Below are 17,505 nucleotides of genomic sequence, written 5' to 3'. Positions count from 1 at the left end.
CTGCCTATATATCGATATGCTTGTTCTCTTCAGGTTACTTTGTCCTGCTGGTGGCACAGGACGTACCTGGGGATTATTAAATACTGAAAATAGAACAGTACAGCACAGAAACAGGCCCTACAGCCTATGATGACTAATCTAAATCTCTTCAGGTTGTACACGATCCATATCCTTCCATTCCCTGTATATTCATGTGTCAATCTAACAGCTGCTTAAACGCCACTTATCGATGGATGAGGCTGGCACACTGTCTGTTAGGTATGGATTCTGGCAGTATAACTATATCAGACTATTGCTTGACTAGTGTGTGGAACAGCTTTTCCAAATTGGATGCCCCCCTCACAAATGTTTATAAGTTTGAGGCACTGTTGGCAATTACAAATAATTTTTGAGTTTAGGGAGTGAAAGTCTTTTTGTTACCAATACATTCCCCAAATCCTTGGACAATGTAATGAATAAATCAGAGAGCTCCTGGTGCTTATCCAACAGTTCCTGCAGAATGTAGTTATATGTACCTAGTTAATGCTTTCCCTATTAAAACATCCTGACAAGATTGTCTCAGAACATTAAGCAGTTTTCCACTATTGAGTAATGAAAATATAATCTAAATGCACAGCAAAATTTGAGAATTCTCGCTTCGGCAGCACATATACTAAAATTGGAACGATACAGAGAAGATTAGCATGGCCCCTGCACAAGGATGACACGCAAATTCGTGAAGCGTTCCATATTTTTTGGGGCGGCACGGTAGTGTAGCGGTTAGCGCAACGTTATTACAGCGCCAGCGATCGGGGTTCGATTCCCGTCACTGTCTGTAAGGAGTTTGTATGTTCTCCCGTGTCTGCGTGGGTTTCCTCCAGGTGCTCCAGTTTTCTCCCACATTGCAAAGACGTACGGGTAGGTTAATTTTGGTTTAAGATGGGCAGCATGGACTCGTTGGGCCAGAAGGGCCTGTTACCACGCTGTAAATAACATTTAAAAATTTAAAATTTCTGTCATTAACAGCACGGTACTGTAGCAGTTAGTGTATCGCTTTACAGCGCCAGCGACCTGGGTTCAATTCCGGCCGTATTCTGTCTGTAAGGAGTTTGCACGTTCTCCCCGTGTCTGCCTGGGTTTTCTCTGGGTGCTCCTGTTCCCTCCCACATTCCAAAGACGTACAGGTTAGGAAGATTTAGGCATGCTATGTTGGCGCTGGAAGCGTGGCGACACTTGTGGGCTGCCCCCAGAACACTCTACACAAAAGATGCATTTCACTGTGTGTTTCGATGGACACGTAACTAATAAAGATATCTTATATTTTCACAGAAGTTATAACTTTGCTATTACACTGGTGCCCATCGGCATTCTTCCTTTTTCTCGTTCTTTGTATAGTCCTACTATTACTGTTTTTATTTGTACTAACTTTTAACATTACTATTCTTCTGTCAACTGTATACACTCTGCTTTTCAGTCTTTTGAACTAGTCTTTGCGACAAACTTTCAAATCCATTGAACCAGTATCCAACATTCTCCTTGTATGATATATTCCAAGCTTTCACCTTTCATCAATGCTCACCTGCCATCGTCATACTTCTTTTTCTCCTCTTGCTATCATGGGTTGTTATTTAGGTTCAGGTTCCTGCCATCAAACCTGTGATTACATAGTCCAAAGGAATCAACAGCAGTACACTATCTGTTCTCCAATGGACTACTAAGAGTGCTGAGGCACTGCCCTGGAGGACAAACATACTGTCCTCGATTAGAATAAGGTAGTCAAACTCCCATTCTTTCCACTTTTCCAGGGACCTTGCCTGTCATTCACAGTGATGGTCAGTCACAGGCAACGGCTGCGCAGAAAGACATTCTGTAAGTCACCTCCTTCTTCTTTCCCTCATCTCTCTCCTTCTCCTAATGCCTCCACTCCTCAGTTCCTCACCATAAAGTTACCGGCAAGGGCTGTGTAAACGTATTGGCAAACTTGTGCAGCATGCAGCAGAACAGCACCAGTCATAATCAAAGACCCTACCCACTCGGGTCATTCTCTCTTCTCTCCTCTTCCATCAGGTAGAAGATAAAGCCTGAGGGCACGTACCACCAGGCTTAAGGACAGCTTCTATCCCACTGTGATAAGATGATGAATGGTTCCCTTATACCATGAGATAGACTCTGACCTCACGATCTACCTTGTTGTGACCTTGCACCCTATTGCACTGCACTTTCTCTGTAGCTGTGACACTTTGTACTGTTTTTTTTACCTGTACTACCTCAATGCACTCTGTACTAACTCAATGTAACTGCACTGTGTAATGGGTTGACCTGTACGATTGGTATGCAAGACAAACTTTTCACTGTACCTCGGTACAAGTGATAATAATAAACCAATACCAAACCAGTCTTGAAACACACTCTACCAAGTACAAGAGGGATTCTCTACAGTAGACCAGACAGATATCATCTTAGGCAGTCCTTTGAATCCAGGATGACTTACTTTCTCCTTGGTTTTGTTGGTTTTTAAATGGCTAACGAGGCCAATGTGGAAACAGCACTCTTCCAGCGATGGGTGCAGATGGTAGTCTGCAGACTGGATGGGTGGGTAATTTCTGAGGTAGTCTGCTCCTTCTGCCACTTACACAGGGCTTCCATCTGATGACAGATTTTGGTGCAGACACAGTGACCTCACACATTATTCATTGCTAAGGTTTCGTCAGGAGAATTGTTCTCTGAATACATTGGGCAGGTATGGCATCCTGCTGAGAGCCCTTCTCCCCTTTCTCCTCGTCCTGCAGAAATAAAAATAAACTAAATTAGTGAATGTAACACAATGCATTTTAGTGATATGCCTAACATGGATAATTAGCTGGCAAATTGTGCAAGCTTTAAGATATGAATATATAAAAAGGATGTGGTGGTGTCTATACGTTAGGATCCAGTCTGATTGATAGAGAGGTGATGGGGGTCTGGTGAATTGTTCAGTATTTGAAGCTAACGTTCACACTTGTAGTGAGGTGGCCTGTGTGAGCTCACTGACCTTCCTTCGGTTCTGCATCCACATGGTTTGGATTGCACTCCGAGCATTAATCTTGACAGCTGCCTCTTCCATTTGCTGACTTACATGTGCCTGGAGTCATCCTCGAGCTCCTAGAGTACAGGACCTCACAAGCATGTTTACCAAGGTCCCTGATGCTGTGGTTATAAATCTACTCTCATCCACTTTCAACCAAGACTTTTAGAAAGATGCAAAGACTTTTGGACATTCCTCAACCACTGGTTTCTGCCACAAGGCATCTCCTATGTAACAGTCCAGGGGAAGCTTCAAACAGCACTGCTTACTTTAAGAATGGGGTCATAATGAAGTACCAGGGCAATGAACAATGTGGCTACCAATATCTGGTTGCTGAAATCATGTTGAAGTACAGGCAGCACAAATCATGCATGCATCCTGTATTAGGTCAAAAGGGCCTTGTAGATCCTGTCATTCATTTTCTGACACTATTCAATTTAGACTCTCCAAGTGTGATTGAACTTGCCCTGAACATCCAAATACAGGTATTTTTAAAATTTCTAGTGACAACCTGAACAATCCCTGCACACACATTTGAAGGGTGCCCATGGGTTTTACAGTCCCTGTCAATGCCATAACTGTGGATGTGCTTTGATACAAGTCTGCTTTCAACTTGTGAGATACTTCTGTCACAGTAGATTCTCTGGTGACCACTTGCATCACTCCTCTGATGTGAAAAAGGAGGACTTGTATTTATATGAACACATCATTACCTTTGGATGACCAAGATGCTTTACAGCCAATGCAATACTTTTATGAAGAGTACTTATCATTGTAATATAGGAAGTATAACAAACACAAACAGCAATGTCATACTGACCAGATAATCTAATATTAATTGAGAAATAAATATCGGCATGGACTCTGAGTATAACACCTCTGCTCTCATTTGAAATAGACAAAGAAGCCTGTTCATTCACCTGAGAAAGAAAATAGAACATAACATTTCATTGAAAGATGACATCTCACAGCCTACATTTTGTTCTCAGATCACTGCAGTGGGACTTAATCCTCCTGCAGCGGGACTTAATCCTCCTGCAGCTGACATTGATGTATATGCACCTCGGCTTGTATATTTTGATATGAGGATACGTCTCTTATATAGCTTGACATTTCCTTCCTCTTTAAGGTAGAAATGTAGGACCCCATGGCAGTACCATGAAAGTGGCATTTAAAGAGAAAACGCAGAGGACTTACTACAAATGGTTTTAGAATTCAGTGAAAACAGAGAAAGTAAGAAAAATTCTTCAGAAACAGCTTCAGTGTCTAGTAATTTTAAATGCTCAATTCACATGGACGTGTAAAGGGGACATTGTGAAAGGGGCAATTTTAAGAAAAATCTTCATTAGGTAATCAGATAAAAAGTATAGGTATTAGATAAAATTAATTGATATTTGGTATATTGAGACTCCACCCAATTTTGTGATCAGGTTTGTACATTTTATGTCTGTAAAATGGACATCTCTGACCACACTATCTTACCCACTAATTTTCAAGAGAGGCCAATAGTTATTCCATGCCGATATTTATTTCTCAACCACACCCCCCACCACACCCCCCAAACCCCACCCCCATTCATTCCACAGAGGCAGTGAAAGATAAGACACTGATGATGTAATATGGAAAGCTACTATTGAATTAATGAACTGGGATGCATCCCAGGAAACATTGGGAATTGAGACATCCCGCAGGAATAATCTGGGACATCCTCAGAGCTGCTCTCACTCCACTAGTGAGATGGAATCATACAAGAAATTCTAATCCAGTTAGACATGAGATGTTCCAGAGAGATGGTAAGAGATGAACTAAGTCACAACGCTATTAAAATTAAACCAGTGAACCAAGCAATGGATGAGATGCCAAACAGAAATGTTCAGATTTCTGGTGTGGTTTTTCTGGAGAGGCACAATGTTGCAATTACTGTCCAAAGCATAACAGTGGTGAAACATGACTAGATACTGAAAATATAACAATCTTTTTACATTTTAGTTTAAACTGCTGTTCAAGTTCAATCGATTGCCTTACAATTAATTGTCTTTAACATACAGGCCATTTTAAAATTAGACCTTCAATTTTAAACCACTGTTCAATGGACTAGTACCAAGCATTCAAAGGTGTTAAGATGAAAATTATGATAAAACTGCAGATGCTGGAAATCTGAAATATAAACAGAAATTGTCAGAAGGTCAGGCAGCATCTGTGGAAAGACAAATGGCTGATGTTTCAGATCCAGGACACTTTATCAGAACTGGGAAAGAGTTAAATACAAGTTAATTTTCAGTAGCGAGAAGGTGGTGGTGGTGGTGGGGGGGGGGGAGGAGGTTAGTAGGTGGGTTGGATGGAACAAAGAGAAAACATCTGATAGGATGAGACCAAATTATTAATGGGGTATTAGAGTAATAAGTAGAAGCACATTATGCTTTTTTGCTTTATAATGTAGCGTTAATAGTGTGGCTGTGGGACATGCCCAAAAGTCAAATTATACTAATAAAATAAAAAAAAGGAAAAGAAACACAAGCAAAAATGATAGCAGGGAGAAATAACCAGTTCTGATACAGACAGAAAGAAAGAATGAGTAACCTAAAATTGGAGAATTCGACATTGAGTCCAGAAGGCTGCAATGATCCCAGATGGAATTTGAGGTATGGTTCCTCAAGCTTGTGTTGGGCCCCATTGTAAAAGGGCAGGAGGCCACAGACAGAAAGATCAGAGTAACAGTGGGATGGTGAATTAAAGTGGCAGTAACCAGAAGCTTGGGGTCACTCTTACAGAGTGACTGCAGATGCTCTGCAAAAATCTGATCAATCTGTTTCCAATGTAGAAGGGACTGTATTTTGTACAGTAGATTGGAAGAAGTACAAGTGAATTGCTGCATCACGTGGAAGGACTGTTTGGGTCCCTGGATGGTGGGAGGGGAAGAGGTGAAAGGACAGGTGTTGCATCTCCTGTCTTTGCATAGGAGAATGGTAGGTAGGGACGAAAGAGTGGAGCAGGGAGTCATGAAGGGAAAGGTCTCTTCAAAGTGCTGAAAGGGACAGGGAAAATGTATCTGGTGGTGCAATCTTGTTGGAGCAGGAAGAAATTATGAAGCAGAGATTGGTGGGGTGGAAGGTAAGGACGGAGTAACTCTGTTCTTGCTCTGTCCAAGAGGAGAGGGGTTGAGAGCAAAGGTACAGGAAATAGATGAGATAGATCAACTGGGAGAGTGGAATGGAGTTTTTACACTATGGTGAGAGGAAGTATAGTCAAGATTGCTGTGGGAGTCTGTGGGCTTGTAATGTATGTGGCCAGTCTATGCTTTAGGAAGGAGACATAGTGAGTCAGAAAGGAGAGGGAAGAGTCAGAGAACTATGTGAAGGTGAGAGCAGGATGGAAATTGGATGCAAAAGTGATGAAATTTGATCTCCTCCTGAGTGTCGGAAGCAGCGCAATGAAGTCATCAACAGACCAGATAAAGGGTTGAGGGAGTGGGCCTGAGTAGAACTGAAACAAAAATGGTTCCACATATTCCAAAGAAAAGACAAGTGCAGCTTGGATCGATGTGAATGCCCATAGCTACACCATTGATCTGATGAAAGTGAGTGGAGTTGAAGGGGTTGTTCAGTGTTAGGACAAGTTTAGCCAGAATGAAGATGTGTAAAAGGGATAGTGTGTGATAGTGAAGAAGTGGTGGGAGTTGGTCAGGCCTTCTTGATGTGGAAAGGAGGTATGGGTGGGACTGTACATCCATTGTGAAGGTGAACAGGTTAGGACCAGGAAATTGGAAACTACCTAAGTAGCCAAGGGCATCCAAAGTGTCATAGATGTAAGTGGGAAGGAACTGGGCTAGGGGAGAAAGGATGGAGTCAATGTAGGAAGAAATAAGTTTGGTGGGGTTGAAAGAAGAAATAAAGGGAAAATTATACCCTGTAGTCCATTTCCATTATGAACATCAGATTAGAAAACATCTCCATTAATAATGTGGGATCTGGCAGGGAACTGCTTTCCAGTTGACTACCTTTGCAGTACACTCAAAGCCACCCAAAGATTAGAGATTAGTAGAAATGAGGATCCACCCCAATAAATGCTATAGTGACGATGAGAAATAAGATGCTTAACAGTGGCAGTGAGGGTTAAAACATAAATAAAGGCAACAAGGCATCTGTACAGCATCAGTAAAACACACTTCGCAGGACCATTATCAAACAAATTCATATGTACGTAAATTAAAAGCTTTTTTTCCTCTGAAAAACTATGTCACGAAAGGAAGTTCCAGCTGAAACATGACTTTTAATTCTGATTTTATAACAGTGATGGAATAACATTTTCACAGTGTTCTAAGAAAACAAATAAAAAACAGCATTAGAACTCTGTGCCAATATGATATGAAGATAGAATGGACGTGCAGGTAACTAAATGCGTAAATCAGCAATGATACAGGAGTGATAAGTTGGTTGTGACAGTTTTGTGAAACTAGTTTTGGTGAAAATTGGAATTAGATATGATTAAACTATTAAAGGCATGTACTGATCTTATGACTATGTGGCTGTAAGGCACAGAGCAAATGGCTGTAACCACTATTAATAGCAGTCAAATGCAGTTCGGTTTGAAACTAGAGCTTAAGGCTATCAGAATGTCCTTTTGATTGATCAAATAGCCAGATATTTCCTTCAGAGCTGAAATCAGATAGATGGAGAAAAAGTGCAATTTGGTGAAAATTGTGAGAAATATTACTGCACAGAATTGTACTATCCTAAAAAGGAGCTGTTGAAAGTAATTTCCCTAATGCTGGACTAAAATGTTTTCCAGTTTTTTTCCACTACTTCCTTCAATTTCATTTTATTCACCAATGAAAGAACTTTTCCTCACCTTTTTTTTTGATTTCTTATTATTCATTTCTTTATTTTCAACTATTTCAGTGCTCACAATATTGAAAAAAAACTGCAGATGCAGGAAATCTGAAACAAAAACACTAATCGCTAGAAATACTCAGTAGATCAGGTAACACCACACCCGTGGAAAGAGAAACAAAGTTAATATTTCAGGTCAAAGATGAATGATTGTTTTGTCTTTCCACACATGCTGCCTGACCTACTGAGTATTTCTAGCATTTTCTCTTTTTCTTTCAAATACTGAAGCTGCACAGATCTGTTGGCCATTTTATCCAAAGAATAACTTCACATGACTGTTGTATATTTTTAATCTAAATTTGGATTGTCAGCTCTTGTTAAAACTATGGTACAAATTATATTGCTTTCATCGGCTCCAAAAAGCAAAAATGTTGCAGAGACAATGTTGGTGCCTCTTGGAGTCTATGCCAGAGCAGAAAATTGATGCTGGTGTCACATCTGGGAAATTCTGCTGACCTTGGGAGCTTTCAGGCCTTAGCCTCCAATTTGGCATTTGTGTAGCCATGATATAGAATATGAATGGATGGCTGGGAGATCAAAGATATATTGTGGAGAAGAAGTGTGGGAGGGAGACACTCTCTTCACATAGTGAAATCCTTAGGGTTCTGGTTAATTTTTGTATATTGCTGGAGATACAAATCAAATGTGGAGAGTTCCCAGGTATTTTAATGCAACCAACAAATATTACCTTTATCATATCCATTTAAAAGGGAATTTATTTCAGTCATTGTATTAATAGTTTACTTTGTGGTCCAGGCCATTATATAGCTATGTGCGCTTGGTGGGCCCACTTCCACTGCTCCAGAATGGAGATACATGCACAAGCCAACATGCTGAAAAATAAATGCACCTCCAGTCCATTCCCATGTGTCATATCTTGCTCACCCACATTGCATTCATGGCAAGCAGCCATATTATAGAATGAAACTCTTTTCATAGTTAATTATATTCTACAGGCGGCTCCCGGGCTATGTAAGGGTTCTGTTCCTGAGAACTGTTCATAACTCGTATTTTTCATAAGTCAGAAGTAAACAAAAACAGTGTGTGGGAGAGGATCACAGAAACAGCTGTGAAGTGAGAGAGAGCAGACAAGGGAAGACTGGCTGCCAGCTGGCCTCATTGACTCAGTTAGTGAGCGAGTGAGTCGGTTTGGCGTTCCCAGCTTGGCCGTATCCAGCCTCTGATGGTTGCGGCTCAGGGGGCTGCAGGGTGGGGAGAGGAGGACGTGGAAATGCCCCATTCCCATCCGGCAGAAGATGACTGCAGCCCTGCAGCAGCTGCAAACCAATCCTGCTGGTCTCCCAAATACCTGAGGAAATACTCCACTGACTCCAAAAAAGATCACCTGCAACCCTGCAGCAGCTGGCAAATCCATCCTCATACAGACCTCCAAAAAGCTGACACGATGACTCAAACCACTCATTCCTGCCGAAAATATCGCCTCCATCTTGGCAGCACACAGCTGCACAGTTAGGCTCTGACCGCACCCGCCAACTCCAAATCATTTAATTCGCCTCAGCCTCACCTGTAAAGCTAGGGAAAAGTTAGGGAAACTGAACTGTTTCAAAATTTGTTTAAAAATTCATCAGAAATTTCTGTAAAGTCGAAAATTTGTAGGTCAGATCGTTAGTATGACTGGGTATCCATAAGTCAGGCATTTGTAACCCGAGGAGGGCCTGTATCTTGTCCTTGCCAATAGAACTTCCGTCTTCTTGTGATTACTACCAGAATTCATGCCTTTAAGCAAGTCTATATTCCCTGTGAACTGCAGTGTAACTTTATATCCATAAAACTTAGTAGGTAAATTTTGTTTTGCCCAAGGTTACCCCTATCATCTTACTGTATTAGTTTAAAACTTAATGTGTCTGTTTCCTGCCACCTACTCTGCTAGTGCTGTAACTCAGTCAGCTGGCTCAGGCTTCTGCAGATCACGCTGAAATGTTGTGATCTGCAGCCAGGCTTTAGACCCAGGATGTCTCAAATGTCTTCAACAGCCTTTTATCCCTCCACCACCCACCACCCACCCCCCTCAAGATGTAGCCTCCATGGAAATATTTTGTAGGGGGTCCAGGACAGGAAGTGGGGTGTATAAGTCAGGCACCATGGACTTACACTACAGTGTTTAACCATTATTTTGTCACTGATGACATACTTGTTTGTTCAGTACAGTTTTTATTCTGGCTTTCCTGTTTGTGTTTGTCTTGTAGTGAAAGAAATGGAGGAAAGCAAGAGGGAGGGGTAAGAATTGTCAGCATTGGTGAATGGGGAATGGGAACTGATTTAGGGGAAGTCCACTTTGATAAGGTTATCTCTTAGACCTTAGGCAGACATAAATGTATGGTTGCTGCTTCTTCTCCCCTTCTCTTCCTCGTCGTCTTCTGGGATACTTTTAGTTAAGGCTGGAGCCTCACAATAGTAATGTTATGGAGCACATGATAATAGATCTGGTGCACTACAAAACTTCTCCTGAGTGACCTAGAGAGCAAACACATCACTTGAACATGCAGGATGATATTCCTGTGGTAACATGGCTCTTGATGTAGGTGCTGAAGACATGAGTCATGTTTATCTTCCAGATGCCAGATTGCAATGTCATCATTTGGTTATAGAGTTATACAGCACAGAAACAGGCTCTTTGTCCCACAGAGTCCACACTGATCATCAAGCATTGATTTGCATTAGTTGTACTCTAATCCCATTTTATTCCCCTCACTTTCTCAACTCCCACCAGATCCAGCTACTGCTACACTCACCTACACATTAGAGAATATTTATATTGGGAAATTATCTATGAACCTGCACATCTTTGGCAAGTGGGTGGAAACGGGAGCATCTGGAATGAATTAATGCACTCACAGGAAGAACATGCAAACTCTGCACACAGTACCAGAGGTTAGAATTGAACATGGGTTGCTGGAGTTGTGAGGCAGCAGCTCCACTAGCTGAACCATTTTGCCATCCATTGTTGGAATAAAAGTTGACAGAGGACTGGTGCAGGATAGAAGAGTCATGACAACTGATGGGATAATGGTAGCCAACCAGCAAAATGTGCTGCAGAGCTCTTAAACCAGTTGTAAATTGAGGATGTGTGATTCTTTTTAATTAAATAGATGCCAGAGGTGTTTACTCTGTGAACTTCACGCGAGGAAGCAATTTGATTACACCCATGACAATAATCTAATTTGAATCTGAATAGAGAGAGAGAGAGAGAAACTTGGAATGTCAAGATCTTTGTTGTCAGTCCCCACAGCTTCAGACCTGAACGTTGCTCAGCTATCATAGGCCAGAAACTCAAGACGATTTGACATCAGTTTCGCTGCTTTCTTTTAGGAAGTCCTTATGGATCCAGGATGACTTGCTTCTACTCTGGTTTTGCAGGTTTTGAGGTGACTTATGAGGCCAATGTGGGAACTGCAGGCTCTACACAGCCACATAAGGATTCACTGCATGTAAATAGGGCTTCAATGCTGAGGATGTTAGCTGGGGAAAGGATGTTGACATTGGTTCACTTATCTTTCCATTGGTTTTGGAGGAATTCACTGAGACGGTGTTTCCAGTGCACTGAGATACTGCAAGTCAGTTAAGTCTTAGAAACATATTGGAAGACAGGGATCACTGTTTCCTGGTAGACCATGGGTTTTCTGCAGGGTTTGAAGTCTTGATCTTCAAACATCCTTCTTCTCCATGCGTCAAAGCCTGTGTGAGTGTACTGAATATGGTGGTGAATTTCATCACTGATCTCTGCCTTCACTAAGAGGTGACTCCAAAGATATGAGAAGTGGTCCATTACATGGATAGTCCCATTAGCCACAAACCTGAATGATGCTCTGCAATCATAGGTCAGGAACCCAGATGATCTAACATGGAGATTGCTGCCCTGAGTGATAGCTGATGGGCAGGTGATGGCCAGGTCGAAGAACAAGGAATCAGGTATACCTTCTTATGGAAGGACAAACTATAAAAGGAATGCTATCTTCATGGGGTGAGCTATGCTGTCAAGAATGATCTAGTCTGACATCTCAGTTACTCCCCCTGTTGGTTAAGTGAATGTCTCGTGACATTACCTCTTGTTCTAAGGCTGAACCAGCACACCATGATAAGATATCTTTATTGGTCACATGTACATCGAAACACACAGTGAAATTGGAACACAGTGGAATCCTTAAAGGCCCAATGATTGCTCCATTTTGCTAGCTCACCACCACACATTGGAGGGTAAGGACTAATGAGGACGCGGTCTCTGAAAATGTTTCGTGTCAACCAGGCTGTTGACTCTTCACTGTTTACCTCAGGCTTTGGGCAAATATTCTCAGCCTTCCAAAATTAATCCTGAAAGTTGTAATAGTCTGGAATGGGTGCCTGGAATGCACTGCCGGGGTGGTGGTAGGGGTCGATATGGTAGGGTCATTTCAGAGACTATTAAATGGGCACATGGATGAGAGAAAAATAGGGTTATAGGAGGTGAAGTAGAGAGGGAGATAGATTGAATGGGGACAAGGTTTATATAGATCAATGCAACATCGTGGGCCGAAGGGCCTGTACTGTGCTGTACTGTTCTATGTTCTATGTTCTAAATACATCCTTTTGTGTAGACTGTTCTGGGGGCAGTCCGCAAGTGTCGCCACTCTTCCAGCGCCAACATAGCATGTCCACAACTCCTAACCTGTACTTCTTTGGAATGTGGGAGGAAACTGGAGAACCCGGAGGAAACCCTCACAGACACGGGGAGAACATATCAGCTCCTTATAGACAGCGGCCGGAATTGAACCTGGGTCGCTGGCACTGTAATAGCGTTATGCTAACCGCTACATTACAGTGCCGCCCACATTGGTGCATATGCCACTACCCCAGAAGTTATCGATGTGGCCAAGAAGGATTTCTACTCCAATCCTGAAAAAGCCTGGCCTGCATCTGAGAAAACAAACCAATTCCCCTGGCTGACTTCAATGTCAGGATCTGAAACGACATAATTTTCTGGCACGGTGTGAATTGAAAGGAAGGAATAAGGAAAGCTAACTCCTGACATTGCAAAGACTGTGATTCATCAGAGAGACAAGCACAAGGGATAATCCAGGTCATTGTAGGCCAGTGAGCCTCATGTCAGTGGTAGGGAAGCTATTGGAGAGGATACTGAGGAATAGGATTTATGCACATTTGGAAAGGCATGGCCTGCTGAGGGACAGTCAGCTTGGCTTTGTGCAGGGTAGGTCATGTCTTACAAACTTGATTCAGTTTTTTGAGGAGGTGACAAAGGAGCTTGATGAGGGTAAGGCAGTGGACGTTATCTACATGGACATGGACAAACGAAGTTGACATTTGATAAGGTCCCTCACGGTAGGTTGATTCAGAACATAAAGATGCATGGGATCCAGGGTGAATTGTAAGTTTGGATTCGGAACTGGCTCGATCATAAGATAAGATAAGATAAGATCTTTATTAGTCACATGCACATTGAAACACACAGTGAAATGCATTTTTTGCATAGTGTTCTGGGGGGCAGCCCATAAGTATCACCACGCTTCTGGCGCCAACATAGCATGCCCACAACTTCCTAACCTGTACGTCTTTGGAATGTGGGAGGAAACCGGAGCACCTGGAGGAAACCCACGCAGACACAGGGAAAATGTACAAACTTACAGACAGCGGCAGGAATTAAACCCGGGTCATTGGCGCTGTAAAGAGTTACGCTAACCGCTACACTGCCGTGCCTGTCATAGAAGACAGAAAGCTGTTATTCTAGCTGGAAGGCCGTGCCCAGTGGTGTTCCGCATGGATCCGTGCTGGGACTGCTGTTGTTTGTGATATTTATCAATGACTTGGATGAAAATGTAGATGGGTCGTTTAGCAAGTTTGCGGATGACACCAATATTGGTGGAGTTGTGTACAGTGTAAAGGACTATCAAAGGATACAGTGGGACATAGATCAGTTACAGATATGGGCAGAAAAGTGGCAGATGGAGTTTAATCCAGGCAAGTGTGAGATGTTGTACTTTGGGAGGTCAAATAAAAGGAGAAAATATACAATTATGGTAGAACCCTTAATGCTATTAAGGTATAGAGGGATCTTGGGTCCATAGTTCACTGAAAGTGGCTACGCAAGTGGATAGGGTGGTAAAGGAAGGTGTATGGAATGCTTGCCTTCATTGGTAGGGGTGTTGAGTGTAAGAGTAAGGAAGTCATGCTGCAGCAATATAAAACTTTAGTCAGAGTATTGTATGCAGTTCTGGTTGCCCCATTATAGGAAAGGTGTGGATACAGTGGAGAGGGTGCAGGAGGTTTACCAGGATGTTGCCTGTATTGGAGGGTATTAGAGGGTATTAAGGAAAGGTTGGACAAACTAAGTTGGCAGGGGGAAGGAAACCAGGGTGTTAGGGATGAGGAAATGGAAAATAGAAACAAGTCAAAGATAGTGTGCAGCAAAGATGGCAAGAGGGACAGGCAGGTGAAAAGACAGGATAATTTGCTGTGCAACAGAAATACAGCAAAATTGGTAACAGGTACTGGTCTAAATGTACTGTACTTAAATGCACGTAGCATTAGAAATAAAGTGGATGACCTTGTTGTACAGCTACAGATTAAAATACATGACATTGTGGCCATCACTGAGTCATGGCTTAATGACGGATGTGATTGGGAGCTGAATGTCCAAGGGTACACAGTGTATAGGAAAGATAGGCAGGTAGAGGAGGAGGCGTGGCCCTGATGGTAAGCAACGATATTAAATCACTAGAAAAAAGGGACATAGGATCAGAGGAGGTAGAATCCTTATGGGTTGAGTTAAGAAATGGCAAGGGTAAAAGGACCCTAATAGCAGTTATATACAGGTCCCCAAACAGCAGCCGGGATGTGGACTACAAGTTACAGCTGGAAATAGGAAAAGCATGTCAGGAAGACAATGTCAAGATAATTATGGGGGATTTTAACATGAAAGTGGATTGGGAAAGTCAGGAAGGTACTGGATCTCAGGAGAGGGAGTTTGTAGAATGCCTACGGGATGGCTTTTTGGAGCAGCTTGTTGATAAGCCCACCAGGGGATTGGCTGTTTTGGATTGGGTGCTGCGTAATGAACCTGAGGTGATTAGGGAACTAAAGGTAAAGGAACCCTTAGGAAGTAGTGATCATAATATGATTGAGTTCAGTTTCAAATTTGAAAAGGAGAAGCTGATATCAGATGTGTCAATATTTCAGTGGAACAAAGGAAATTACAGTGGCATGAGAGAGGAACTGGCCCAAATTGATTGGAAAAGTAAACTAGATTGAGGGACGGCAGAGCAGAAATGGATTAAATTTCTACAAGAAATGAGGAAAGTGCAGGATAGACGTATTCCAAAAAAAAATTATGAATGGAAAAATGGCACAAATATGGCTAATGAGAGAGGTTAAGGCTAAAATTAAAGGCAGAAGGGAGGGCATATAAGGAAGCAAAAATTAGTGGGAAAACAGAGGACTGGGAAACTTTTAAAAACTTACAGAAAGAAACTAAGAAAGTCATTAGGAAAGAAAAGATTAATTATGAAAGGAAGTTGGCAAATAACATACAAAAGGATCCTAAGAATTTTTTTAAATATATGGAGAGTAAAAGAGAGACACAGGTAGATATAGGACCGATTGAAAATGATGCTGGAGAAATTATAATGGGTAACAAGGAGATGGCAGAAGAACTAAATGAGTATTTTGCATCAGTCTTCATTGTGGAAGACATCAGCAATATACCTGATAGTCAGGGGTCTCAGGGAATAGAACTGAGTACTGTCAAGATTACTAGAGAGAGGATGCTTGGGAAGCTAAATGGACTAAGGCCAGATAAGTCTCCCAGACCGGATGAAGTGCACCCACGGGTTCTGAAGGAGGTGGCTTTAGAGATTGTGGAGGCATTGGAAATGATTTTCCAGGAATCAATAGACTCTGGCATGGTTCTGGAGGACTGGAAGGTCGCAAATGTAGTTCCGCTGTTTAAGAAAGGAGGGAGGCAGCAAAAAGAAAATTACAGGCCTATTAGTCTGACATCGGTGGTTGGAAAGTTATTGGAGTCGATCCTCAAGGACAAGGTTATGGGATACCTGGAGGTGCATGACAAGATAGGTCCAAGCCAGCATGGTTTCATGAAGGGGAGATCCTGCCTGACCAACCTATTGGAATTTTCTGAGGTAATCTCAAGTAGGATGGACAAGGGAGAGGTTGTAGATGTTGTGTATTTAGATTTTCAAAAGGCCTTCGACAAGGTGCTGCGTAAGAGGCTGCTTAATGAGATGAGAGCCCATGGAATTACAGGAAAGATATTAGAATGGGTGGAGCATTGGCTGATAGGCAGAAAACAAAGGGTGGGAATAAAGGGATCCTGTTCTGGTTTGTTGCCGGTTACTAGTAGTGTTCCGCAGGGGTCGGTGTTGGGGCCGCTTCTTTTTACACTGTATATCAATGATTTAAGATTATGGATTAAATGGTTTTGTGGCTAAGTTTGCAGATGACACCAAGATAGGTGGAGGAGCAGGAAGTGTTGAAGAAACAGAAAGGTTGCAGAGAGACTTGGACAGTTTAGGAGAGCGGGCAAAGAAATGGCAGATGAAATACAATGTTGAGAAATGTGCGGTTGTACATTTTGGAAGAAGAAATAAATGGGCAGATTATTATCTAGATGGGGAGAAAATTCAAAATTTGGAAGTGCAAAGGGACTTCAGGGTCCTCGTGCAGGATACCCTAAAGGTTAACCACCAGGTTGGATCGGCAGTAAAGAAAGTGAATGCTACGTTGTCATTCATTTCGAGGGGTATAGTGTATAAAAGTAAGGAGGTATTGATGAGGATCTATGGGACACTGGTGAGACTCATTTGGAATACTGTGTGCAGTTTTGGGCCCCTTATCCTAGAAAGGATGTACTGATGTTGGAGAGGATTCAGAGAAGATTTACGAGGATGATTCCCGGAATGCAAGGGCTTACATACGAGGAGCATTTGTTGGCTCTTGGACTGTATTCATTGGAGTATAGAAGAATGAGAGGGGAGCTCATAGAAACATTTCGAATGTTGAAAGGAATGGACAGAGTAGATGTGGCTAAGTTGTTTCCCTTTGTGGGCAAGTCCAGAACAAGAGGGTACAGTCTTAGAATTAGAGGGTACCCATTTAAAACAGAGATGAGGAGAAATTTCTTTAGCCAGAGGGTTGTCGATTTCTGGAATTCTTTGCCACATACAGCTGTGGAGGCCCAATCATTGGGGGTGTTTAAGGAAGAGATTGATACATATCTAATTAGTCAAGGTATCAAGGGATATGGGGAAAAGGCCAGGAATTGGGGCTAGATGGGAGAATAGTTTAGCTCATGGTGAGGTAGTGGAGCAGACTCGATGGGCCGAATGGCCTACTTTTGCTCCGTTGTCTTGTGATCTTGTGATTTTGTGTTCTTCCGAGAGTGCTGGAGGCTGAGGGGAGACCTGAAAGAGGATTTAAAATTATGAGAGGTGTAGACAGAGTAGACAGTCAGAATCCTTTCCCCAGGGTGGAAATATCAAACACCAGAGGACATGCTTTTAAAGTTAGAGGGGGGAAGTTTAAAGGCGACATGAGCATCATTTTTTT

At 42.3% G+C, this 17,505-nt stretch overlaps 1 non-coding gene across 1 annotated transcript; it reads left to right on the top strand.

Moving 5' to 3' along the window:
* The first annotated feature begins 628 nt into the window (after positions 1–628).
* Positions 629–735, top strand: LOC127578959 (U6 spliceosomal RNA). Its single transcript, XR_007957605.1, has one exon. It is a non-coding gene; the product is annotated as a U6 spliceosomal RNA (small nuclear RNA).
* The last annotated feature ends 16,770 nt before the right edge of the window (positions 736–17,505 follow it).

The sequence above is a fragment of the Pristis pectinata genome, chromosome 1, assembly GCF_009764475.1.
Source record: "Pristis pectinata isolate sPriPec2 chromosome 1, sPriPec2.1.pri, whole genome shotgun sequence".
NCBI lineage: Eukaryota > Metazoa > Chordata > Chondrichthyes > Rhinopristiformes > Pristidae > Pristis > Pristis pectinata.
Note: the sequence above shows the minus strand (reverse complement) of the source record. Positions and strands in the feature narration are given on the sequence as shown.